This window comes from Ambystoma mexicanum, assembly GCF_040938575.1.
Source record: "Ambystoma mexicanum isolate Mex_15411 chromosome 12 unlocalized genomic scaffold, UKY_AmexF1_1 Mex_chr12_unloc.1, whole genome shotgun sequence".
Taxonomy (NCBI): Eukaryota; Metazoa; Chordata; class Amphibia; order Caudata; family Ambystomatidae; genus Ambystoma; species Ambystoma mexicanum.
The window spans coordinates 6,157,551-6,184,436 of NW_027182322.1; the positions used below are offsets into that span (position 1 = coordinate 6,157,551).

Sequence of the window (26,886 nt, forward strand, 5' to 3'; positions counted from 1 at the left end):
GATGTTGCCAATGGAGCGCGTTACAAAGAGCGCGAGGTCCCGCCTTTACAGTCACACGCTGATGATAATACAGATGTTTAAATAAACAGGCATATCTGTGGACTTGTGGTCTTTCTACATTGGGACTCATAGTCTAGTCCTAGGCTATTGTAGGCACTGGAGTATCTTTTAGTGGAATGAGAGGCATTCTGTAGTCGCGTGAAAGGACCTTTCAAGTCAATCTGATCTGTATTGTCCTGTGAAAAAAAGCGTTCTTAGACACAGTGAGGAGTTTTTGGGGATAATGGGAAAATCATTTCCAACTAAATGACAGGAATTTCTTAGTCCAATCATGAGGTGTGCTAGGCTTTTTTATACTGTGGCGGAAAGAGAGAGAGTATAACAGTCATTATAAATAAAGGGCCAAGGAAGTTACAGTTTATGGAAGGAACAATTTGCACATAGTTTTAGAATGTGGTCAGGAGGAGGACAATGTGCTTACACATATGAAACATTAGAAGGTAGACATTATGGAAGCACATATATTTCTTTATTTTTATTGTATTTGGGGAGAGGGGGTTAATATAGCACGTCCAATGTGGAAAAGTGCTTTCAATAGCACCTTGCAGGTGGGCGACATCTAGAGCTGTGCAGTAGCCACCCATGCCCCAGACGTCAAAGAGAACAAGAAGTTACACATGTTGGAAGTGAGGGTGAGACATTGAGGAGATATGATCCCCGTATGAAGCCGAGAGAAGGAGGAGGCGTGAACGTGCATCCATGTATGCAGGCGAGAAGGGAAGGAGCATTGGTCATGCATCCCTGCATGAGGGTGAGACAGGGAGGAGATATGATCCCCGTATGAAGCCGAGAGAAGGAGGAGGCGTGAACGTGCAGCCATGTATGCGGGCGAGACAGGAAGGAGCATTGGTCATGCATCCCTGCATGAGGGTGAGACAGGGAGGAGATATGATCCCCGTATGAAGCCGAGAGAAGGAGGAGGCGTGAACGTGCATCCATGTATGCAGGCGAGAAGGGAAGGAGCATTGGTCATGCATGCCTGCATGAGGGTGAGACAGGGAGGAGATATGATCCCTGTATGAAGCCGAGAGAAGGAGGAGGCGTGAACGTGCATCCATGTATGCGGGCGAGACAGGAAGGAGCATTGGTCATGCATCCCTGCATGAGGGTGAGACAGGGAGGAGATATGATCCCCGTATGAAGCCGAGAGAAGGAGGAGGCGTGAACGTGCATCCATGTATGCAGGCGAGAAGGGAAGGAGCATTGGTCATGCATCCCTGCATGAGGGTGAGACAGGGAGGAGATATGATCCCCGTATGAAGCCGAGAGAAGGAGGAGGCGTGAACGTGCATCCATGTATGCGGGCGAGACAGGAAGGAGCGTTGGTCATGCATCCCTGCATGAGGGTGAGACAGGGAGGAGATATGATCCCCGTATGAAGCCGAGAGAAGGAGGAGGCGTGAATGTGCATCCATGTATGCAGGCGAGAAGGGAAGGAGCATTGGTCATGCATCCCTGCATGAGGGTGAGACAGGGAAGAGATATGATCCCCGTATGAAGCCGAGAGAAGGAGGAGGCGTGAACGTGCATCCATGTATGCGGGCGAGACAGGAAGGAGCGTTGGTCATGCATCCCTGCATGAGGGTGAGACAGGGAGGAGATATGATCCCGTATGAAGCCGAGAGAAGGAGGAGGCGTGAACGTGCATCCATGTATGCGGGCGAGACAGGAAGGAGCATTGGTCATGCATCCCTGCATGAGGGTGAGACAGGGAGGAGATATGATCCCCGTATGAAGCCGAGAGAAGGAGGAGGCGTGAACGTGCATCCATGTATGCGGGCGAGACGGGAAGGAGCATTGGTCATGCATCCCTTCCTGAGGGTGAGACAGGGAGGAGATAAAATCCCCTTATGAAGCCAAGAGAACGAGAAGACATGAACGTGCATCATTGTATGCGGGCGAGAAGGGAAGGAGCATTGGTCATGCATCCCTGCATGAGGGTGAGACAGGGAGGAGATAAAATCCCTGTATGAAGCCAAGAGAACGAGGCGGCATGAACATGCATCCTTGTATGCAGGTGTGACATGGAGTCATCATGAACATGCATCCCTTTATAAGGACATAACATGGAGGACGCATGAACATGAATGCCTGAATTTTATGGTGGTGGCCTTCGGGTGATTTGGCACGTGCAATTGGCGAAGAGCACTTCTCCTGAGCAAAAAAAGAAATGTACTATTAGCACCCCGGAGGGAGCCTCTGCACTTCTTATAGGGAGAAAACTCTGCAATGGAAGGGGACAGGGTCAATAACAGCTGTAAACTCTCACAAGACCATCACTGCTCTCACACTTTCCTGCTCTCAGGCTGGCGGGCCATTATCGGCCCTGGCTGCCGCACCATTGCCAGGTTTGTGTAACTATATTATTTCTAATTGGCTCCACTTTGATGACTTTCATTTGGATTCTGACTTGATTATTGAGATCTTAAATAAGTGACTGGGGATCAGGTGTCCACTTATTCTCATGGATAACATCACAACCAACCTTTAATTCAAACATGAGTCATGACATCACAGATGGAGTACAGATTATGATAGAGGTGGAACGTCACATTGTAGCAGCCCAAGTAGCTCGCTGTGATCGTATAGTGGTTAGTACTCTGCGTTGTGGCCACAGCAACCTTGGTTGGAATCCGAGTCACGGGACTGCGGTGAGGCAATGTCACTGCAGTTGGCCGGATATTTTAGAATTTCCATTAATACATTGGCAATCTCTGTGGAGGACTGAAACAATTCGATATGTCCTGTTACTATTATGAACCTTTTGTTTCTTTAATGCTCTTTGCACACTTTTTCATCGGGTGACTGTAATGTATTTCAACCAAATCTAATTAAGAGCGCATTATGTGGCGACATTTGCAGTACATGAAACATTATAACACTGCCATTTACGTCAATAACCACTAGCTTGATTAAGACATATGTATTGCAGCGACAGTATTTCCCAGTTACAAATGGGAATAAAAACAACATCCGCGAGGGATTGAACCAACGACATTTAACTGATGTTGCCAATGGAGCGCGTTACAGAGAGCGCAAGGTCCCGCCTTTACAGTCACACGCTGATGATAATACAGATGTTTAAATAAACAGGCATATCTGTGGACTTGTGGTCTTTCTACATTGGGACTCATAGTCTAGTCCTAGGCTATTGTAGGCACTGGCGTATCTTTGAGTGGAATGAGAGGCGTTCTGTAGTCGCGTGAAAGGACCTTTCAAGTCAATCTGATCTGTATTGTCCTGTGAAAAAAAGCGTTCTTAGACACAGTGAGGAGTTTTTGGGGATAATGGGAAAATAATTTCCAACTAAATGACAGGAATTTCTTAGTCCAATCATGAGGTGTGCTAGGCTTTTTTATACTGTGGCGGAAAGAGAGAGAGTATAACAGTCATTATAAATAAAGGGCCAAGGAAGTGACAGTTTATGGAAGGAACAATTTGCACATAGTTTTAGAATGTGGTCAGGAGGAGGACAATGTGCTTACACATATGAAACATTAGAAGGTAGACATTATGGAAGCACATATATTTCTTTATTTTTAGTGTATTTGGGGAGAGGGGGTTAATATAGCACGTCCAATGTGGAAAAGTGCTTTCCATAGCACCTTGCAGGTGGGCGACATCTAGAGCTGTGCAGTAGCCACCCATGCCCCAGACGTCAAAGAGAACAAGAAGTTACACATGTTGGAAGTGAGGGTGAGACATTGAGGAGATATGATCCCCGTATGAAGCCGAGAGAAGGAGGAGGCGTGAACGTGCATCCATGTATGCGGGCGAGACAGGAAGGAGCATTGGTCATGCATCCCTGCATGAGGGTGAGACAGGGAGGAGATATGATCCCCGTATGAAGCCGAGAGAAGGAGGAGGCGTGAACGTGCAGCCATGTATGCGGGCGAGACAGGAAGGAGCATTGGTCATGCATCCCTGCATGAGGGTGAGACAGGGAGGAGATATGATCCCCGTATGAAGCCGAGAGAAGGAGGAGGCGTGAACGTGCATCCATGTATGCGGGCGAGACGGGAAGGAGCATTGGTCATGCATCCCTTCCTGGGGGTGAGACAGGGAGGAGATAAAATCCCTGTATGAAGCCGAGAGAACGAGGAGACATGAACGTGCATCCATGTATGCGGGCGAGAAGGGAAGGAGCATTGGTCATGCATCCCTGCATGAGGGTGAGACAGGGAGGAGATAAAATCCCTGTATGAAGCCAAGAGAACGAGGCGGCATGAACATACATCCTTGTATGCAGGTGTGACATGGAGTCATCATGAACATGCATCCCTTTATAAGGACATAACATGGAGGACGCATGAACATGAATGCCTGAATTTTATGGTGGTGGCCTTCGGGTGATTTGGCACGTGCAATTGGTGAAGAGCACTTCTCCTGCGCAAAAAAAGAAATGTACTATTAGCACCCCGGAGGGAGCCTCTGCACTTCTTATAGGGAGAAAACTCTGCAATGGAAGGGGACAGGGTCAATAACAGCTGTAAACTCTCACAAGACCATCACTGCTCTCACACTTTCCTGCTCTCAGGCTGGCGGGCCATTATCGGCCCTGGCTGCCGCACCATTGCCAGGTTTGTGTAACTATATTATTTCTAATTGGCTCCACTTTGATGACTTTCATTTGGATTCTGACTTGATTATTGAGATCTTAAATAAGTGACTGGGGATCAGGTGTCCACTTATTCTCATGGATAACATCACAACCAACCTTTAATTCAAACATGAGTCATGACATCACAGATGGATTACAGCTTATGATAGAGGTGGAACGTCACATTGTAGTAGCCCAAGTAGCTCGCCGTGATCGTATAGTGGTTAGTACTCTGCGTTGTGGCCGCAGCAACCTCGGTTCGAATCCGAGTCACGGCATTGCGGTGAGGCAATGTCACGGCAGTTGGGCAGATATTTTAGAATTTCCATTAATACATTGGCAATCTCTGTGGAGGACTGAAACAATTCGATATGTCCTGTTACTGTTATGAACCTTTTGTTTCTTTAATGCTCTTTGCACACTTTTTCATCGGGTGACTGTAATGTATTTCAACCAAATCTAATTAAGAGCGCATTATGTGGTGACATTTGCAGTACATGAAACATTATAACACTGCCATTTACGTCAATAACCACTAGCTTGATTAAGACATATGTATTGCAGCGACAGTATTTCCCAGTTACAAATGGGAATAAAAACAACATCCGCGAGGGATTGAACCAGCGACATTTAACTGATGTTGCCAATGGAGCGCGTTACAGAGAGCGCGAGGTCCCGCCTTTACAGTCACACGCTGATGATAATACAGATGTTTAAATAAACAGGCATATCTGTGGACTTGTGGTCTTTCTACATTGGGACTCATAGTCTAGTCCTAGGCTATTGTAGGCACTGGAGTATCTTTTAGTGGAATGAGAGGCATTCTGTAGTCGCGTGAAAGGACCTTTCAAGTCAATCTGATCTGTATTGTCCTGTGAAAAAAAGCGTTCTTAGACACAGTGAGGAGTTTTTGGGGATAATGGGAAAATCATTTCCAACTAAATGACAGGAATTTCTTAGTCCAATCATGAAGTGTGCTAGGCTTTTTTATACTGTGGCGGAAAGAGAGAGAGTATAACAGTCATTATAAATAAAGGGCCAAGGAAGTGACAGTTTATGGAAGGAACAATTTGCACATAGTTTTAGAATGTGGTCAGGAGGAGGACAATGTGCTTACACATATGAAACATTAGAAGGTAGACATTATGGAAGCACATATATTTCTTTATTTTTAGTGTATTTGGGGAGAGGGGGTTAATATAGCACGTCCAATGTGGAAAAGTGCTTTCCATAGCACCTTGCAGGTGGGCGACATCTAGAGCTGTGCAGTAGCCACCCATGCCCCAGACGTCAAAGAGAACAAGAAGTTACACATGTTGGAAGTGAGGGTGAGACATTGAGGAGATATGATCCCCGTATGAAGCCGAGAGAAGGAGGAGGCGTGAACGTGCATCCATGTATGCGGGCGAGACAGGAAGGAGCATTGGTCATGCATCCCTGCATGAGGGTGAGACAGGGAGGAGATATGATCCCCGTATGAAGCCGAGAGAAGGAGGAGGCGTGAACGTGCAGCCATGTATGCGGGCGAGACAGGAAGGAGCATTGGTCATGCATCCCTGCATGAGGGTGAGACAGGGAGGAGATATGATCCCCGTATGAAGCCGAGAGAAGGAGGAGGCGTGAACGTGCATCCATGTATGCAGGCGAGAAGGGAAGGAGCATTGGTCATGCATGCCTGCATGAGGGTGAGACAGGAAGGAGCATTGGTCATGCATCCCTGCATGAGGGTGAGACAGGGAGGAGATATGATCCCCGTATGAAGCCGAGAGAAGGAGGAGGCGTGAACGTGCATCCATGTATGCGGGCGAGACGGGAAGGAGCATTGGTCATGCATCCCTTCCTGAGGGTGAGACAGGGAGGAGATAAAATCCCTGTATGAAGCCGAGAGAACGAGGAGACATGAACGTGCATCCATGTATGCGGGCGAGAAGGGAAGGAGCATTGGTCATGCATCCCTGCATGAGGGTGAGACAGGGAGGAGATAAAATCCCTGTATGAAGCCAAGAGAACGAGGCGGCATGAACATACATCCTTGTATGCAGGTGTGACATGGAGTCATCATGAACATGCATCCCTTTATAAGGACATAACATGGAGGACGCATGAACATGAATGCCTGAATTTTATGGTGGTGGCCTTCGGGTGATTTGGCACGTGCAATTGGTGAAGAGCACTTCTCCTGCGCAAAAAAAGAAATGTACTATTAGCACCCCGGAGGGAGCCTCTGCACTTCTTATAGGGAGAAAACTCTGCAATGGAAGGGGACAGGGTCAATAACAGCTGTAAACTCTCACAAGACCATCACTGCTCTCACACTTTCCTGCTCTCAGGCTGGCGGGCCATTATCGGCCCTGGCTGCCGCACCATTGCCAGGTTTGTGTAACTATATTATTTCTAATTGGCTCCACTTTGATGACTTTCATTTGGATTCTGACTTGATTATTGAGATCTTAAATAAGTGACTGGGGATCAGGTGTCCACTTATTCTCATGGATAACATCACAACCAACCTTTAATTCAAACATGAGTCATGACATCACAGATGGATTACAGCTTATGATAGAGGTGGAACGTCACATTGTAGTAGCCCAAGTAGCTCGCCGTGATCGTATAGTGGTTAGTACTCTGCGTTGTGGCCGCAGCAACCTCGGTTCGAATCCGAGTCACGGCATTGCGGTGAGGCAATGTCACGGCAGTTGGGCAGATATTTTAGAATTTCCATTAATACATTGGCAATCTCTGTGGAGGACTGAAACAATTCGATATGTCCTGTTACTGTTATGAACCTTTTGTTTCTTTAATGCTCTTTGCACACTTTTTCATCGGGTGACTGTAATGTATTTCAACCAAATCTAATTAAGAGCGCATTATGTGGTGACATTTGCAGTACATGAAACATTATAACACTGCCATTTACGTCAATAACCACTAGCTTGATTAAGACATATGTATTGCAGCGACAGTATTTCCCAGTTACAAATGGGAATAAAAACAACATCCGCGAGGGATTGAACCAACGACATTTAACTGATGTTGCCAATGGAGCGCGTTACAGAGAGCGCGAGGTCCCGCCTTTACAGTCACACGCTGATGATAATACAGATGTTTAAATAAACAGGCATATCTGTGGACTTGTGGTCTTTCTACATTGGGACTCATAGTCTAGTCCTAGGCTATTGTAGGCACTGGAGTATCTTTTAGTGGAATGAGAGGCATTCTGTAGTCGCGTGAAAGGACCTTTCAAGTCAATCTGATCTGTATTGTCCTGTGAAAAAAAGCGTTCTTAGACACAGTGAGGAGTTTTTGGGGATAATGGGAAAATCATTTCCAACTAAATGACAGGAATTTCTTAGTCCAATCATGAGGTGTGCTAGGCTTTTTTATACTGTGGCGGAAAGAGAGAGAGTATAACAGTCATTATAAATAAAGGGCCAAGGAAGTTACAGTTTATGGAAGGAACAATTTGCACATAGTTTTAGAATGTGGTCAGGAGGAGGACAATGTGCTTACACATATGAAACATTAGAAGGTAGACATTATGGAAGCACATATATTTCTTTATTTTTATTGTATTTGGGGAGAGGGGGTTAATATAGCACGTCCAATGTGGAAAAGTGCTTTCAATAGCACCTTGCAGGTGGGCGACATCTAGAGCTGTGCAGTAGCCACCCATGCCCCAGACGTCAAAGAGAACAAGAAGTTACACATGTTGGAAGTGAGGGTGAGACATTGAGGAGATATGATCCCCGTATGAAGCCGAGAGAAGGAGGAGGCGTGAACGTGCATCCATGTATGCAGGCGAGAAGGGAAGGAGCATTGGTCATGCATCCCTGCATGAGGGTGAGACAGGGAGGAGATATGATCCCCGTATGAAGCCGAGAGAAGGAGGAGGCGTGAACGTGCAGCCATGTATGCGGGCGAGACAGGAAGGAGCATTGGTCATGCATCCCTGCATGAGGGTGAGACAGGGAGGAGATATGATCCCCGTATGAAGCCGAGAGAAGGAGGAGGCGTGAACGTGCATCCATGTATGCAGGCGAGAAGGGAAGGAGCATTGGTCATGCATGCCTGCATGAGGGTGAGACAGGGAGGAGATATGATCCCTGTATGAAGCCGAGAGAAGGAGGAGGCGTGAACGTGCATCCATGTATGCGGGCGAGACAGGAAGGAGCATTGGTCATGCATCCCTGCATGAGGGTGAGACAGGGAGGAGATATGATCCCCGTATGAAGCCGAGAGAAGGAGGAGGCGTGAACGTGCATCCATGTATGCGGGCGAGACGGGAAGGAGCATTGGTCATGCATCCCTTCCTGAGGGTGAGACAGGGAGGAGATAAAATCCCTGTATGAAGCCGAGAGAACGAGGAGACATGAACGTGCATCCATGTATGCGGGCGAGAAGGGAAGGAGCATTGGTCATGCATCCCTGCATGAGGGTGAGACAGGGAGGAGATAAAATCCCTGTATGAAGCCAAGAGAACGAGGCGGCATGAACATGCATCCTTGTATGCAGGTGTGACATGGAGTCATCATGAACATGCATCCCTTTATAAGGACATAACATGGAGGACGCATGAACATGAATGCCTGAATTTTATGGTGGTGGCCTTCGGGTGATTTGGCACGTGCAATTGGTGAAGAGCACTTCTCCTGCGCAAAAAAAGAAATGTACTATTAGCACCCCGGAGGGAGCCTCTGCACTTCTTATAGGGAGAAAACTCTGCAATGGAAGGGGACAGGGTCAATAACAGCTGTAAACTCTCACAAGACCATCACTGCTCTCACACTTTCCTGCTCTCAGGCTGGCGGGCCATTATCGGCCCTGGCTGCCGCACCATTGCCAGGTTTGTGTAACTATATTATTTCTAATTGGCTCCACTTTGATGACTTTCATTTGGATTCTGACTTGATTATTGAGATCTTAAATAAGTGACTGGGGATCAGGTGTCCACTTATTCTCATGGATAACATCACAACCAACCTTTAATTCAAACATGAGTCATGACATCACAGATGGATTACAGCTTATGATAGAGGTGGAACGTCACATTGTAGTAGCCCAAGTAGCTCGCCGTGATCGTATAGTGGTTAGTACTCTGCGTTGTGGCCGCAGCAACCTCGGTTCGAATCCGAGTCACGGCATTGCGGTGAGGCAATGTCACGGCAGTTGGGCAGATATTTTAGAATTTCCATTAATACATTGGCAATCTCTGTGGAGGACTGAAACAATTCGATATGTCCTGTTACTGTTATGAACCTTTTGTTTCTTTAATGCTCTTTGCACACTTTTTCATCGGGTGACTGTAATGTATTTCAACCAAATCTAATTAAGAGCGCATTATGTGGTGACATTTGCAGTACATGAAACATTATAACACTGCCATTTACGTCAATAACCACTAGCTTGATTAAGACATATGTATTGCAGCGACAGTATTTCCCAGTTACAAATGGGAATAAAAACAACATCCGCGAGGGATTGAACCAACGACATTTAACTGATGTTGCCAATGGAGCGCGTTACAGAGAGCGCGAGGTCCCGCCTTTACAGTCACAGGCTGATGATAATACAGATGTTTAAATAAACAGGCATATCTGTGGACTTGTGGTCTTTCTACATTGGGACTCATAGTCTAGTCCTAGGCTATTGTAGGCACTGGAGTATCTTTTAGTGGAATGAGAGGCATTCTGTAGTCGCGTGAAAGGACCTTTCAAGTCAATCTGATCTGTATTGTCCTGTGAAAAAAAGCGTTCTGAGACACAGTGAGGAGTTTTTGGGGATAATGGGAAAATAATTTCCAACTAAATGACAGGAATTTCTTAGTCCAATCATGAGGTGTGCTAGGCTTTTTTATACTGTGGCGGAAAGAGAGAGAGTATAACAGTCATTATAAATAAAGGGCCAAGGAAGTTACAGTTTATGGAAGGAACAATTTGCACATAGTTTTAGAATGTGGTCAGGAGGAGGACAATGTGCTTACACATATGAAACATTAGAAGGTAGACATTATGGAAGCACATATATTTCTTTATTTTTATTGTATTTGGGGAGAGGGGGTTAATATAGCACGTCCAATGTGGAAAAGTGCTTTCAATAGCACCTTGCAGGTGGGCGACATCTAGAGCTGTGCAGTAGCCACCCATGCCCCAGACGTCAAAGAGAACAAGAAGTTACACATGTTGGAAGTGAGGGTGAGACATTGAGGAGATATGATCCCCGTATGAAGCCGAGAGAAGGAGGAGGCGTGAACGTGCATCCATGTATGCAGGCGAGAAGGGAAGGAGCATTGGTCATGCATCCCTGCATGAGGGTGAGACAGGGAGGAGATATGATCCCCGTATGAAGCCGAGAGAAGGAGGAGGCGTGAACGTGCAGCCATGTATGCGGGCGAGACAGGAAGGAGCATTGGTCATGCATCCCTGCATGAGGGTGAGACAGAGAGGAGATATGATCCCCGTATGAAGCCGAGAGAAGGAGGAGGCGTGAACGTGCATCCATGTATGCAGGCGAGAAGGGAAGGAGCATTGGTCATGCATGCCTGCATGAGGGTGAGACAGGGAGGAGATATGATCCCTGTATGAAGCCGAGAGAAGGAGGAGGCGTGAACGTGCATCCATGTATGCGGGCGAGACAGGAAGGAGCATTGGTCATGCATCCCTGCATGAGGGTGAGACAGGGAGGAGATATGATCCCCGTATGAAGCCGAGAGAAGGAGGAGGCGTGAACGTGCATCCATGTATGCGGGCGAGACGGGAAGGAGCATTGGTCATGCATCCCTTCCTGAGGGTGAGACAGGGAGGAGATAAAATCCCTGTATGAAGCCGAGAGAACGAGGAGACATGAACGTGCATCCATGTATGCGGGCGAGAAGGGAAGGAGCATTGGTCATGCATCCCTGCATGAGGGTGAGACAGGGAGGAGATAAAATCCCTGTATGAAGCCAAGAGAACGAGGCGGCATGAACATACATCCTTGTATGCAGGTGTGACATGGAGTCATCATGAACATGCATCCCTTTATAAGGACATAACATGGAGGACGCATGAACATGAATGCCTGAATTTTATGGTGGTGGCCTTCGGGTGATTTGGCACGTGCATTTGGTGAAGAGCACTTCTCCTGCGCAAAAAAAGAAATGTACTATTAGCACCCCGGAGGGAGCCTCTGCACTTCTTATAGGGAGAAAACTCTGCAATGGAAGGGGACAGGGTCAATAACAGCTGTAAACTCTCACAAGACCATCACTGCTCTCACACTTTCCTGCTCTCAGGCTGGCGGGCCATTATCGGCCCTGGCTGCCGCACCATTGCCAGGTTTGTGTAACTATATTATTTCTAATTGGCTCCACTTTGATGACTTTCATTTGGATTCTGACTTGATTATTGAGATCTTAAATAAGTGACTGGGGATCAGGTGTCCACTTATTCTCATGGATAACATCACAACCAACCTTTAATTCAAACATGAGTCATGACATCACAGATGGATTACAGCTTATGATAGAGGTGGAACGTCACATTGTAGTAGCCCAAGTAGCTCGCCGTGATCGTATAGTGATTAGTACTCTGCGTTGTGGCCGCAGCAACCTCGGTTCGAATCCGAGTCACGGCATTGCGGTGAGGCAATGTCACGGCAGTTGGGCAGATATTTTAGAATTTCCATTAATACATTGGCAATCTCTGTGGAGGACTGAAACAATTCGATATGTCCTGTTACTGTTATGAACCTTTTGTTTCTTTAATGCTCTTTGCACACTTTTTCATCGGGTGACTGTAATGTATTTCAACCAAATCTAATTAAGAGCGCATTATGTGGTGACATTTGCAGTACATGAAACATTATAACACTGCCATTTACGTCAATAACCACTAGCTTGATTAAGACATATGTATTGCAGCGACAGTATTTCCCAGTTACAAATGGGAATAAAAACAACATCCGCGAGGGATTGAACCAACAACATTTAACTGATGTTGCCAATGGAGCGCGTTACAGAGAGCGCGAGGTCCCGCCTTTACAGTCACACGCTGATGATAATACAGATGTTTAAATAAACAGGCATATCTGTGGACTTGTGGTCTTTCTACATTGGGACTCATAGTCTAGTCCTAGGCTATTGTAGGCACTGGAGTATCTTTTAGTGGAATGAGAGGCATTCTGTAGTCGCGTGAAAGGACCTTTCAAGTCAATCTGATCTGTATTGTCCTGCGAAAAAAAGCGTTCTTAGACACAGTGAGGAGTTTTTGGGGATAATGGGAAAATCATTTCCAACTAAATGACAGGAATTTCTTAGTCCAATCATGAGGTGTGCTAGGCTTTTTTATACTGTGGCGGAAAGAGAGAGAGTATAACAGTCATTATAAATAAAGGGCCAAGGAAGTTACAGTTTATGGAAGGAACAATTTGCACATAGTTTTAGAATGTGGTCAGGAGGAGGACAATGTGCTTACACATATGAAACATTAGAAGGTAGACATTATGGAAGCACATATATTTCTTTATTTTTATTGTATTTGGGGAGAGGGGGTTAATATAGCACGTCCAATGTGGAAAAGTGCTTTCAATAGCACCTTGCAGGTGGGCGACATCTAGAGCTGTGCAGTAGCCACCCATGCCCCAGACGTCAAAGAGAACAAGAAGTTACACATGTTGGAAGTGAGGGTGAGACATTGAGGAGATATGATCCCCGTATGAAGCCGAGAGAAGGAGGAGGCGTGAACGTGCATCCATGTATGCAGGCGAGAAGGGAAGGAGCATTGGTCATGCATCCCTGCATGAGGGTGAGACAGGGAGGAGATATGATCCCCGTATGAAGCCGAGAGAAGGAGGAGGCGTGAACGTGCAGCCATGTATGCGGGCGAGACAGGAAGGAGCATTGGTCATGCATCCCTGCATGAGGGTGAGACAGGGAGGAGATATGATCCCCGTATGAAGCCGAGAGAAGGAGGAGGCGTGAACGTGCATCCATGTATGCAGGCGAGAAGGGAAGGAGCATTGGTCATGCATGCCTGCATGAGGGTGAGACAGGGAGGAGATATGATCCCTGTATGAAGCCGAGAGAAGGAGGAGGCGTGAACGTGCATCCATGTATGCGGGCGAGACAGGAAGGAGCATTGGTCATGCATCCCTGCATGAGGGTGAGACAGGGAGGAGATATGATCCCTGTATGAAGCCGAGAGAAGGAGGAGGCGTGAACGTGCATCCATGTATGCGGGCGAGACAGGAAGGAGCATTGGTCATGCATCCCTGCATGAGGGTGAGACAGGGAGGAGATATGATCCCCGTATGAAGCCGAGAGAAGGAGGAGGCGTGAACGTGCATCCATGTATGCGGGCGAGACGGGAAGGAGCATTGGTCATGCATCCCTTCCTGAGGGTGAGACAGGGAGGAGATAAAATCCCTGTATGAAGCCGAGAGAACGAGGAGACATGAACGTGCATCCATGTATGCGGGCGAGAAGGGAAGGAGCATTGGTCATGCATCCCTGCATGAGGGTGAGACAGGGAGGAGATAAAATCCCTGTATGAAGCCAAGAGAACGAGGCGGCATGAACATACATCCTTGTATGCAGGTGTGACATGGAGTCATCATGAACATGCATCCCTTTATAAGGACATAACATGGAGGACGCATGAACATGAATGCCTGAATTTTATGGTGGTGGCCTTCGGGTGATTTGGCACGTGCAATTGGTGAAGAGCACTTCTCCTGCGCAAAAAAAGAAATGTACTATTAGCACCCCGGAGGGAGCCTCTGCACTTCTTATAGGGAGAAAACTCTGCAATGGAAGGGGACAGGGTCAATAACAGCTGTAAACTCTCACAAGACCATCACTGCTCTCACACTTTCCTGCTCTCAGGCTGGCGGGCCATTATCGGCCCTGGCTGCCGCACCATTGCCAGGTTTGTGTAACTATATTATTTCTAATTGGCTCCACTTTGATGACTTTCATTTGGATTCTGACTTGATTATTGAGATCTTAAATAAGTGACTGGGGATCAGGTGTCCACTTATTCTCATGGATAACATCACAACCAACCTTTAATTCAAACATGAGTCATGACATCACAGATGGATTACAGCTTATGATAGAGGTGGAACGTCACATTGTAGTAGCCCAAGTAGCTCGCCGTGATCATATAGTGGTTAGTACTCTGCGTTGTGGCCGCAGCAACCTCGGTTCGAATCCGAGTCACGGCATTGCCGTGTGGCAATGTCACGGCAGTTGGGCAGATATTTTAGAATTTCCATTAATACATTGGCAATCTCTGTGGAGGACTGAAACAATTCGATATGTCCTGTTACTGTTATGAACCTTTTGTTTCTTTAATGCTCTTTGCACACTTTTTCATCGGGTGACTGTAATGTATTTCAACCAAATCTAATTAAGAGCGCATTATGTGGTGACATTTGCAGTACATGAAACATTATAACACTGCCATTTACGTCAATAACCACTAGCTTGATTAAGACATATGTATTGCAGCGACAGTATTTCCCAGTTACAAATGGGAATAAAAACAACATCCGCGAGGGATTGAACCAACGACATTTAACTGATGTTGCCAATGGAGCGCGTTACAGAGAGCGCGAGGTCCCGCCTTTACAGTCACACGCTGATGATAATACAGATGTTTAAATAAACAGGCATATCTGTGGACTTGTGGTCTTTCTACATTGGGACTCATAGTCTAGTCCTAGGCTATTGTAGGCACTGGAGTATCTTTTAGTGGAATGAGAGGCATTCTGTAGTCGCGTGAAAGGACCTTTCAAGTCAATCTGATCTGTATTGTCCTGTGAAAAAAAGCGTTCTTAGACACAGTGAGGAGTTTTTGGGGATAATGGGAAAATCATTTCCAACTAAATGACAGGAATTTCTTCGTCCAATCATGAGGTGTGCTAGGCTTTTTTATACTGTGGCGGAAAGAGAGAGAGTATAACAGTCATTATAAATAAAGGGCCAAGGAAGTTACAGTTTATGGAAGGAACAATTTGCACATAGTTTTAGAATGTGGTCAGGAGGAGGACAATGTGCTTACACATATGAAACATTAGAAGGTAGACATTATGGAAGCACATATATTTCTTTATTTTTATTGTATTTGGGGAGAGGGGGTTAATATAGCACGTCCAATGTGGAAAAGTGCTTTCAATAGCACCTTGCAGGTGGGCGACATCTAGAGCTGTGCAGTAGCCACCCATGCCCCAGACGTCAAAGAGAACAAGAAGTTACACATGTTGGAAGTGAGGGTGAGACATTGAGGAGATATGATCCCCGTATGAAGCCGAGAGAAGGAGGAGGCGTGAACGTGCATCCATGTATGCAGGCGAGAAGGGAAGGAGCATTGGTCATGCATCCCTGCATGAGGGTGAGACAGGGAGGAGATATGATCCCCGTATGAAGCCGAGAGAAGGAGGAGGCGTGAACGTGCAGCCATGTATGCGGGCGAGACAGGAAGGAGCATTGGTCATGCATCCCTGCATGAGGGTGAGACAGGGAGGAGATATGATCCCCGTATGAAGCCGAGAGAAGGAGGAGGCGTGAACGTGCATCCATGTATGCAGGCGAGAAGGGAAGGAGCATTGGTCATGCATGCCTGCATGAGGGTGAGACAGGGAGGAGATATGATCCCTGTATGAAGCCGAGAGAAGGAGGAGGCGTGAACGTGCATCCATGTATGCGGGCGAGACAGGAAGGAGCATTGGTCATGCATCCCTGCATGAGGGTGAGACAGGGAGGAGATATGATCCCCGTATGAAGCCGAGAGAAGGAGGAGGCGTGAACGTGCATCCATATATGCGGGCGAGACGGGAAGGAGCATTGGTCATGCATCCCTTCCTGAGGGTGAGACAGGGAGGAGATAAAATCCCTGTATGAAGCCGAGAGAACGAGGAGACATGAACGTGCATCCATGTATGCGGGCGAGAAGGGAAGGAGCATTGGTCATGCATCCCTGCATGAGGGTGAGACAGGGAGGAGATAAAATCCCTGTATGAAGCCAAGAGAACGAGGCGGCATGAACATACATCCTTGTATGCAGGTGTGACATGGAGTCATCATGAACATGCATCCCTTTATAAGGACATAACATGGAGGACGCATGAACATGAATGCCTGAATTTTATGGTGGTGGCCTTCGGGTGATTTGGCACGTGCAATTGGTGAAGAGCACTTCTCCTGCGCAAAAAAAGAAATGTACTATTAGCACCCCGGAGGGAGCCTCTGCACTTCTTATAGGGAGAAAACTCTGCAATGGAAGGGGACAGGGTCAATAACAGCTGTAAACTCTCACAAGACCATCACTGCTCTCACACTTTCCTGCTCTCAGGCTGGCGGGCCATTATCGGCCCTGGCTGCCGCACCATTGCCAGGTTTGTGTAACTATATTATTTCTAATTGGCTCCACTTTGATGACTTTCATTTGGATTCTGACTTGATTATTGAGATCTTAAATAAGTGACTGGGGATCAGGTGTCCACTTATTCTCATGGATAACATCACAACCAACCTTTAATTCAAACATGAGTCATGACATCACAGATGGATTACAGCTTATGATAGAGGTGGAACGTCACATTGTAGTAGCCCAAGTAGCTCGCCGTGATCGTATAGTGGTTAGTACTCTGCGTTGTGGCCGCAGCAACCTCGGTCCGAGTCACGGCATTGCGGTGAGGCAATGTCACGGCAGTTGGGCAGATATTTTAGAATTTCCATTAATACATTGGCAATCTCTGTGGAGGACTGAAACAATTCGATATGTCCTGTTACTGTTATGAACCTTTTGTTTCTTTAATGCTCTTTGCACACTTTTTCATCGGGTGACTGTAATGTATTTCAACCAAATCTAATTAAGAGCGCATTATGTGGTGACATTTGCAGTACATGAAACATTATAACACTGCCATTTACGTCAATAACCACTAGCTTGATTAAGACATATGTATTGCAGCGACAGTATTTCCCAGTTACAAATGGGAATAAAAACAACATCCGCGAGGGATTGAACCAACGACATTTAACTGATGTTGCCAATGGAGCGCGTTACAGAGAGCGCGAGGTCCCGCCTTTACAGTCACACGCTGATGATAATACAGATGTTTAAATAAACAGGCATATCTGTGGACTTGTGGTCTTTCTACATTGGGACTCATAGTCTAGTCCTAGGCTATTGTAGGCACTGGAGTATCTTTTAGTGGAATGAGAGGCATTCTGTAGTCGCGTGAAAGGACCTTTCAAGTCAATCTGATCTGTACTGTCCTGTGAAAAAAAGCGTTCTTAGACACAGTGAGGAGTTTTTGGGGATAATGGGAAAATCATTTCCAACTAAATGACAGGAATTTCTTAGTCCAATCATGAGGTGTGCTAGGCTTTTTTATACTGTGGCGGAAAGAGAGAGAGTATAACAGTCATTATAAATAAAGGGCCAAGGAAGTTACAGTTTATGGAAGGAACAATTTGCACATAGTTTTAGAATGTGGTCAGGAGGAGGACAATGTGCTTACACATATGAAACATTAGAAGGTAGACATTATGGAAGCACATATATTTCTTTATTTTTATTGTATTTGGGGAGAGGGGGTTAATATAGCACGTCCAATGTGGAAAAGTGCTTTCAATAGCACCTTGCAGGTGGGCGACATCTAGAGCTGTGCAGTAGCCACCCATGCCCCAGACGTCAAAGAGAACAAGAAGTTACACATGTTGGAAGTGAGGGTGAGACATTAAGGAGATATGATCCCCGTATGAAGCCGAGAGAAGGAGGAGGCGTGAACGTGCATCCATGTATGCAGGCGAGAAGGGAAGGAGCATTGGTCATGCATCCCTGCATGAGGGTGAGACAGGGAGGAGATATGATCCCCGTATGAAGCCGAGAGAAGGAGGAGGCGTGAACGTGCAGCCATGTATGCGGGCGAGACAGGAAGGAGCATTGGTCATGCATCCCTGCATGAGGGTGAGACAGGGAGGAGATATGATCCCCGTATGAAGCCGAGAGAAGGAGGAGGCGTGAACGTGCATCCATGTATGCAGGCGAGAAGGGAAGGAGCATTGGTCATGCATGCCTGCATGAGGGTGAGACAGGGAGGAGATATGATCCCTGTATGAAGCCGAGAGAAGGAGGAGGCGTGAACGTGCATCCATGTATGCGGGCGAGACAGGAAGGAGCATTGGTCATGCATCCCTGCATGAGGGTGAGACAGGGAGGAGATATGATCCCCGTATGAAGCCGAGAGAAGGAGGAGGCGTGAACGTGCATCCATGTATGCGGGCGAGACGGGAAGGAGCATTGGTCATGCATCCCTTCCTGAGGGTGAGACAGGGAGGAGATAAAATCCCTGTATGAAGCCGAGAGAACGAGGAGACATGAACGTGCATCCATGTATGCGGGCGAGAAGGGAAGGAGCATTGGTCATGTCTCCCTGCATGAGGGTGAGACAGGGAGGAGATAAAATCCCTGTATGAAGCCAAGAGAACGAGGCGGCATGAACATACATCCTTGTATGCAGGTGTGACATGGAGTCATCATGAACATGCATCCCTTTATAAGGACATAACATGGAGGACGCATGAACATGAATGCCTGAATTTTATGGTGGTGGCCTTCGGGTGATTTGGCACGTGCAATTGGTGAAGAGCACTTCTCCTGCGCAAAAAAAGAAATGTACTATTAGCACCCCGGAGGGAGCCTCTGCACTTCTTATAGGGAGAAAACTCTGCAATGGAAGGGGACAGGGTCAATAACAGCTGTAAACTCTCACAAGACCATCACTGCTCTCACACTTTCCTGCTCTCAGGCTGGCGGGCCATTATCGGCCCTGGCTGCCGCACCATTGCCAGGTTTGTGTAACTATATTATTTCTAATTGGCTCCACTTTGATGACTTTCATTTGGATTCTGACTTGATTATTGAGATCTTAAATAAGTGACTGGGGATCAGGTGTCCACTTATTATCATGGATAACATCACAACCAACCTTTAATTCAAACATGAGTCATGACATCACAGATGGATTACAGCTTATGATAGAGGTGGAACGTCACATTGTAGTAGCCCAAGTAGCTCGCCGTGATCGTATAGTGGTTAGTACTCTGCATTGTGGCCGCAGCAACCTCGGTTCGAATCCGAGTTGGGCAGATATTTTAGAATTTCCATTAATACATTGGCAATCTCTGTGGAGGACTGAAACAATTCGATATGTCCTGTTACTGTTATGAACCTTTTGTTTCTTTAATGCTCTTTGCACACTTTTTCATCGGGTGACTGTAATGTATTTCAACCAAATCTAATTAAGAGCGCATTATGTGGTGACATTTGCAGTACATGAAACATTATAACACTGCCATTTACGTCAATAACCACTAGCTTGATTAAGACATATGTATTGCAGCGACAGTATTTCCCAGTTACAAATGGGAATAAAAACAACATCCGCGAGGGATTGAACCAACGACATTTAACTGATGTTGCCAATGGAGCGCGTTACAGAGAGCGCGAGGTCCCGCCTTTACAGTCACACGCTGATGATAATACAGATGTTTAAATAAACAGGCATATCTGTGGACTTGTGGTCTTTCTACATTGGGACTCATAGTCTAGTCCTAGGCTATTGTAGGCACTGGAGTATCTTTTAGTGGAATGAGAGGCATTCTGTAGTCGCGTGAAAGGACCTTTCAAGTCAATCTGATCTGTATTGTCCTGTGAAAAAAAGCGTTCTTAGACACAGTGAGGAGTTTTTGGGGATAATGGGAAAATCATTTCCAACTAAATGACAGGAATTTCTTAGTCCAATCATGAGGTGTGCTAGGCTTTTTTATACTGTGGCGGAAAGAGAGAGAGTATAACAGTCATTATAAATAAAGGGCCAAGGAAGTTACAGTTTATGGAAGGAACAATTTGCACATAGTTTTAGAATGTGGTCAGGAGGAGGACAATGTGCTTACACATATGAAACATTAGAAGGTAGACATTATGGAAGCACATATATTTCTTTATTTTTATTGTATTTGGGGAGAGGGGGTTAATATAGCACGTCCAATGTGGAAAAGTGCTTTCAATAGCACCTTGCAGGTGGGCGACATCTAGAGCTGTGCAGTAGCCACCCATGCCCCAGACGTCAAAGAGAACAAGAAGTTACACATGTTGGAAGTGAGGGTGAGACATTGAGGAGATATGATCCCCGTATGAAGCCGAGAGAAGGAGGAGGCGTGAACGTGCATCCATGTATGCAGGCGAGAAGGGAAGGAGCATTGGTCATGCATCCCTGCATGAGGGTGAGACAGGGAGGAGATATGATCCCCGTATGAAGCCGAGAGAAGGAGGAGGCGTGAACGTGCAGCCATGTATGCGGGCGAGACAGGAAGGAGCATTGGTCATGCATCCCTGCATGAGGGTGAGACAGGGAGGAGATATGATCCCCGTATGAAGCCGAGAGAAGGAGGAGGCGTGAACGTGCATCCATGTATGCAGGCGAGAAGGGAAGGAGCATTGGTCATGCATGCCTGCATGAGGGTGAGACAGGGAGGAGATATGATCCCTGTATGAAGCCGAGAGAAGGAGGAGGCGTGAACGTGCATCCATGTATGCGGGCGAGACAGGAAGGAGCATTGGTCATGCATCCCTGCATGAGGGTGAGACAGGGAGGAGATATGATCCCCGTATGAAGCCGAGAGAAGGAGGAGGCGTGAACGTGCATCCATGTATGCGGGCGAGACGGGAAGGAGCATTGGTCATGCATCCCTTCCTGAGGGTGAGACAGGGAGGAGATAAAATCCCTGTATGAAGCCGAGAGAACGAGGAGACATGAACGTGCATCCATGTATGCGGGCGAGAAGGGAAGGAGCATTGGTCATGCATCCCTGCATGAGGGTGAGACAGGGAGGAGATAAAATCCCTGTATGAAGCCAAGAGAACGAGGCGGCATGAACATACATCCTTGTATGCAGGTGTGACATGGAGTCATCATGAACATGCATCCCTTTATAAGGACATAACATGGAGGACGCATGAACATGAATGCCTGAATTTTATGGTGGTGGCCTTCGGGTGATTTGGCACGTGCAATTGGTGAAGAGCACTTCTCCTGCGCAAAAAAAGAAATGTACTATTAGCACCCCGGAGGGAGCCTCTGCACTTCTTATAGGGAGAAAACTCTGCAATGGAAGGGGACAGGGTCAATAACAGCTGTAAACTCTCACAAGACCATCACTGCTCTCACACTTTCCTGCTCTCAGGCTGGCGGGCCATTATCGGCCCTGGCTGCCGCACCATTGCCAGGTTTGTGTAACTATATTATTTCTAATTGGCTCCACTTTGATGACTTTCATTTGGATTCTGACTTGATTATTGAGATCTTAAATAAGTGACTGGGGATCAGGTGTCCACTTATTCTCATGGATAACATCACAACCAACCTTTAATTCAAACATGAATCATGACATCACAGATGGATTACAGCTTATGATAGAGGTGGAACGTCACATTGTAGTAGCCCAAGTAGCTCGCCGTGATCGTATAGTGGTTAGTACTCTGCGTTGTGGCCGCAGCAACCTCGGTTCGAATCCGAGTCATGGCATTGCGGTGAGGCAATGTCACGGCAGTTGGGCAGATATTTTAGAATTTCCATTAATACATTGGCAATCTCTGTGGAGGACTGAAACAATTCGATATGTCCTGTTACTGTTATGAACCTTTTGTTTCTTTAATGCTCTTTGCACACTTTTTCATCGGGTGACTGTAATGTATTTCAACCAAATCTAATTAAGAGCGCATTATGTGGTGACATTTGCAGTACATGAAACATTATAACACTGCCATTTACGTCAATAACCACTAGCTTGATTAAGACATATGTATTGCAGCGACAGTATTTCCCAGTTACAAATGGGAATAAAAACAACATCCGCGAGGGATTGAACCAACGACATTTAACTGATGTTGCCAATGGAGCGCGTTACAGAGAGCGCGAGGTCCCGCCTTTACAGTCACACGCTGATGATAATACAGATGTTTAAATAAACAGGCATATCTGTGGACTTGTGGTCTTTCTACATTGGGACTCATAGTCTAGTCCTAGGCTATTGTAGGCACTGGAGTATCTTTTAGTGGAATGAGAGGCATTCTGTAGTCGCGTGAAAGGACCTTTCAAGTCAATCTGATCTGTATTGTCCTGTGAAAAAAAGCGTTCTTAGACACAGTGAGGAGTTTTTGGGGATAATGGGAAAATCATTTCCAACTAAATGACAGGAATTTCTTAGTCCAATCATGAGGTGTGCTAGGCTTTTTTATACTGTGGCGGAAAGAGAGAGAGTATAACAGTCATTATAAATAAAGGGCCAAGGAAGTTACAGTTTATGGAAGGAACAATTTGCACATAGTTTTAGAATGTGGTCAGGAGGAGGACAATGTGCTTACACATATGAAACATTAGAAGGTAGACATTATGGAAGCACATATATTTCTTTATTTTTATTGTATTTGGGGAGAGGGGGTTAATATAGCACGTCCAATGTGGAAAAGTGCTTTCAATAGCACCTTGCAGGTGGGCGACATCTAGAGCTGTGCAGTAGCCACCCATGCCCCAGACGTCAAAGAGAACAAGAAGTTACACATGTTGGAAGTGAGGGTGAGACATTGAGGAGATATGATCCCCGTATGAAGCCGAGAGAAGGAGGAGGCGTGAACGTGCATCCATGTATGCAGGCGAGAAGGGAAGGAGCATTGGTCATGCATCCCTGCATGAGGGTGAGACAGGGAGGAGATATGATCCCCGTATGAAGCCGAGAGAAGGAGGAGGCGTGAACGTGCAGCCATGTATGCGGGCGAGACAGGAAGGAGCATTGGTCATGCATCCCTGCATGAGGGTGAGACAGGGAGGAGATATGATCCCCGTATGAAGCCGAGAGAAGGAGGAGGCGTGAACGTGCATCCATGTATGCAGGTGAGAAGGGAAGGAGCATTGGTCATGCATGCCTGCATGAGGGTGAGACAGGGAGGAGATATGATCCCTGTATGAAGCCGAGAGAAGGAGGAGGCGTGAACGTGCATCCATGTATGCGGGCGAGACAGGAAGGAGCATTGGTCATGCATCCCTGCATGAGGGTGAGACAGGGAGGAGATATGATCCCCGTATGAAGCCGAGAGAAGGAGGAGGCGTGAACGTGCATCCATGTATGCGGGCGAGACGGGAAGGAGCATTGGTCATGCATCCCTTCCTGAGGGTGAGACAGGGAGGAGATAAAATCCCTGTATGAAGCCGAGAGAACGAGGAGACATGAACGTGCATCCATGTATGCGGGCGAGAAGGGAAGGAGCATTGGTCATGCATCCCTGCATGAGGGTGAGACAGGGAGGAGATAAAATCCCTGTATGAAGCCAAGAGAACGAGGCGGCATGAACATACATCCTTGTATGCAGGTGTGACATGGAGTCATCATGAACATGCATCCCTTTATAAGGACATAACATGGAGGACGCATGAACATGAATGCCTGAATTTTATGGTGGTGGCCTTCGGGTGATTTGGCACGTGCAATTGGTGAAGAGCACTTCTCCTGCGCAAAAAAAGAAATGTACTATTAGCACCCCGGAGGGAGCCTCTGCACTTCTTATAGGGAGAAAACTCTGCAATGGAAGGGGACAGGGTCAATAACAGCTGTAAACTCTCACAAGACCATCACTGCTCTCACACTTTCCTGCTCTCAGGCTGGCGGGCCATTATCGGCCCTGGCTGCCGCACCATTGCCAGGTTTGTGTAACTATATTATTTCTAATTGGCTCCACTTTGATGACTTTCATTTGGATTCTGACTTGATTATTGAGATCTTAAATAAGTGACTGGGGATCAGGTGTCCACTTATTCTCATGGATAACATCACAACCAACCTTTAATTCAAACATGAGTCATGACATCACAGATGGATTACAGCTTATGATAGAGGTGGAACGTCACATTGTAGTAGCCCAAGTAGCTCGCCGTGATCGTATAGTGGTTAGTACTCTGCGTTGTGGCCGCAGCAACCTCGGTTCGAATCCGAGTCACGGCATTGCGGTGTGGCAATGTCACGGCAGTTGGGCAGATATTTTAGAATTTCCATTAATACATTGGCAATCTCTGTGGAGGACTGAAACAATTCGATATGTCCTGTTACTGTTATGAACCTTTTGTTTCTTTAATGCTCTTTGCACACTTTTTCATCGGGTGACTGTAATGTATTTCAACCAAATCTAATTAAGAGCGCATTATGTGGTGACATTTGCAGTACATGAAACATTATAACACTGCCATTTACGTCAATAACCACTAGCTTGATTAAGACATATGTATTGCAGCGACAGTATTTCCCAGTTACAAATGGGAATAAAAACAACATCCGCGAGGGATTGAACCAACGACATTTAACTGATGTTGCCAATGGAGCGCGTTACAGAGAGCGCGAGGTCCCGCCTTTACAGTCACACGCTGATGATAATACAGATGTTTAAATAAACAGGCATATCTGTGGACTTGTGGTCTTTCTACATTGGGACTCATAGTCTAGTCCTAGGCTATTGTAGGCACTGGAGTATCTTTTAGTGGAATGAGAGGCATTCTGTAGTCGCGTGAAAGGACCTTTCAAGTCAATCTGATCTGTATTGTCCTGTGAAAAAAAGCGTTCTTAGACACAGTGAGGAGTTTTTGGGGATAATGGGAAAATCATTTCCAACTAAATGACAGGAATTTCTTAGTCCAATCATGAGGTGTGCTAGGCTTTTTTATACTGTGGCGGAAAGAGAGAAAGTATAACAGTCATTATAAATAAAGGGCCAAGGAAGTTACAGTTTATGGAAGGAACAATTTGCACATAGTTTTAGAATGTGGTCAGGAGGAGGACAATGTGCTTACACATATGAAACATTAGAAGGTAGACATTATGGAAGCACATATATTTCTTTATTTTTATTGTATTTGGGGAGAGGGGGTTAATATAGCACGTCCAATGTGGAAAAGTGCTTTCAATAGCACCTTGCAGGTGGGCGACATCTAGAGCTGTGCAGTAGCCACCCATGCCCCAGACGTCAAAGAGAACAAGAAGTTACACATGTTGGAAGTGAGGGTGAGACATTGAGGAGATATGATCCCCGTATGAAGCCGAGAGAAGGAGGAGGCGTGAACGTGCATCCATGTATGCAGGCGAGAAGAGAAGGAGCATTGGTCATGCATCCCTGCATGAGGGTGAGACAGGGAGGAGATATGATCCCCGTATGAAGCCGAGAGAAGGAGGAGGCGTGAACGTGCAGCCATGTATGCGGGCGAGACAGGAAGGAGCATTGGTCATGCATCCCTGCATGAGGGTGAGACAGGGAGGAGATATGATCCCCGTATGAAGCCGAGAGAAGGAGGAGGCGTGAACGTGCATCCATGTATGCAGGCGAGAAGGGAAGGAGCATTGGTCATGCATGCCTGCATGAGGGTGAGACAGGGAGGAGATATGATCCCTGTATGAAGCCGAGAGAAGGAGGAGGCGTGAACGTGCATCCATGTATGCGGGCGAGACAGGAAGGAGCATTGGTCATGCATCCCTGCATGAGGGTGAGACAGGGAGGAGATATGATCCCCGTATGAAGCCGAGAGAAGGAGGAGGCGTGAACGTGCATCCATGTATGCGGGCGAGACGGGAAGGAGCATTGGTCATGCATCCCTTCCTGAGGGTGAGACAGGGAGGAGATAAAATCCCTGTATGAAGCCGAGAGAACGAGGAGACATGAACGTGCATCCATGTATGCGGGCGAGAAGGGAAGGAGCATTGGTCATGCATCCCTGCATGAGGGTGAGACAGGGAGGAGATAAAATCCCTGTATGAAGCCAAGAGAACGAGGCGGCATGAACATACATCCTTGTATGCAGGTGTGACATGGAGTCATCATGAACATGCATCCCTTTATAAGGACATAACATGGAGGACGCATGAACATGAATGCCTGAATTTTATGGTGGTGGCCTTCGGGTGATTTGGCACGTGCAATTGGTGAAGAGCACTTCTCCTGCGCAAAAAAAGAAATGTACTATTAGCACCCCGGAGGGAGCCTCTGCACTTCTTATAGGGAGAAAACTCTGCAATGGAAGGGGACAGGGTCAATAACAGCTGTAAACTCTCACAAGACCATCACTGCTCTCACACTTTCCTGCTCTCAGGCTGGCGGGCCATTATCGGCCCTGGCTGCCGCACCATTGCCAGGTTTGTGTAACTA

General features: G+C 46.7%; 5 non-coding genes across 5 annotated transcripts; all 5 read left to right on the forward strand.

The window, feature by feature from the left end:
• The first annotated feature begins 4,866 nt into the window (after positions 1 to 4,866).
• TRNAH-GUG (transfer RNA histidin (anticodon GUG)) lies at positions 4,867 to 4,938 on the forward strand. The gene has a single exon. It is a non-coding gene; the product is annotated as a tRNA-His (tRNA).
• A 2,321-nt stretch (positions 4,939 to 7,259) lies between these two features.
• Positions 7,260 to 7,331, forward strand: TRNAH-GUG (transfer RNA histidin (anticodon GUG)). Its single transcript has one exon. It is a non-coding gene; the product is annotated as a tRNA-His (tRNA).
• A 2,398-nt stretch (positions 7,332 to 9,729) lies between these two features.
• On the forward strand, positions 9,730 to 9,801 carry TRNAH-GUG (transfer RNA histidin (anticodon GUG)). Its single transcript has one exon. It is a non-coding gene; the product is annotated as a tRNA-His (tRNA).
• Positions 9,802 to 22,159: 12,358 nt separating this feature from the next.
• Positions 22,160 to 22,231, forward strand: TRNAH-GUG (transfer RNA histidin (anticodon GUG)). Its single transcript has one exon. It is a non-coding gene; the product is annotated as a tRNA-His (tRNA).
• A 2,398-nt stretch (positions 22,232 to 24,629) lies between these two features.
• TRNAH-GUG (transfer RNA histidin (anticodon GUG)) lies at positions 24,630 to 24,701 on the forward strand. The gene has a single exon. It is a non-coding gene; the product is annotated as a tRNA-His (tRNA).
• Positions 24,702 to 26,886: the final 2,185 nt, after the last annotated feature.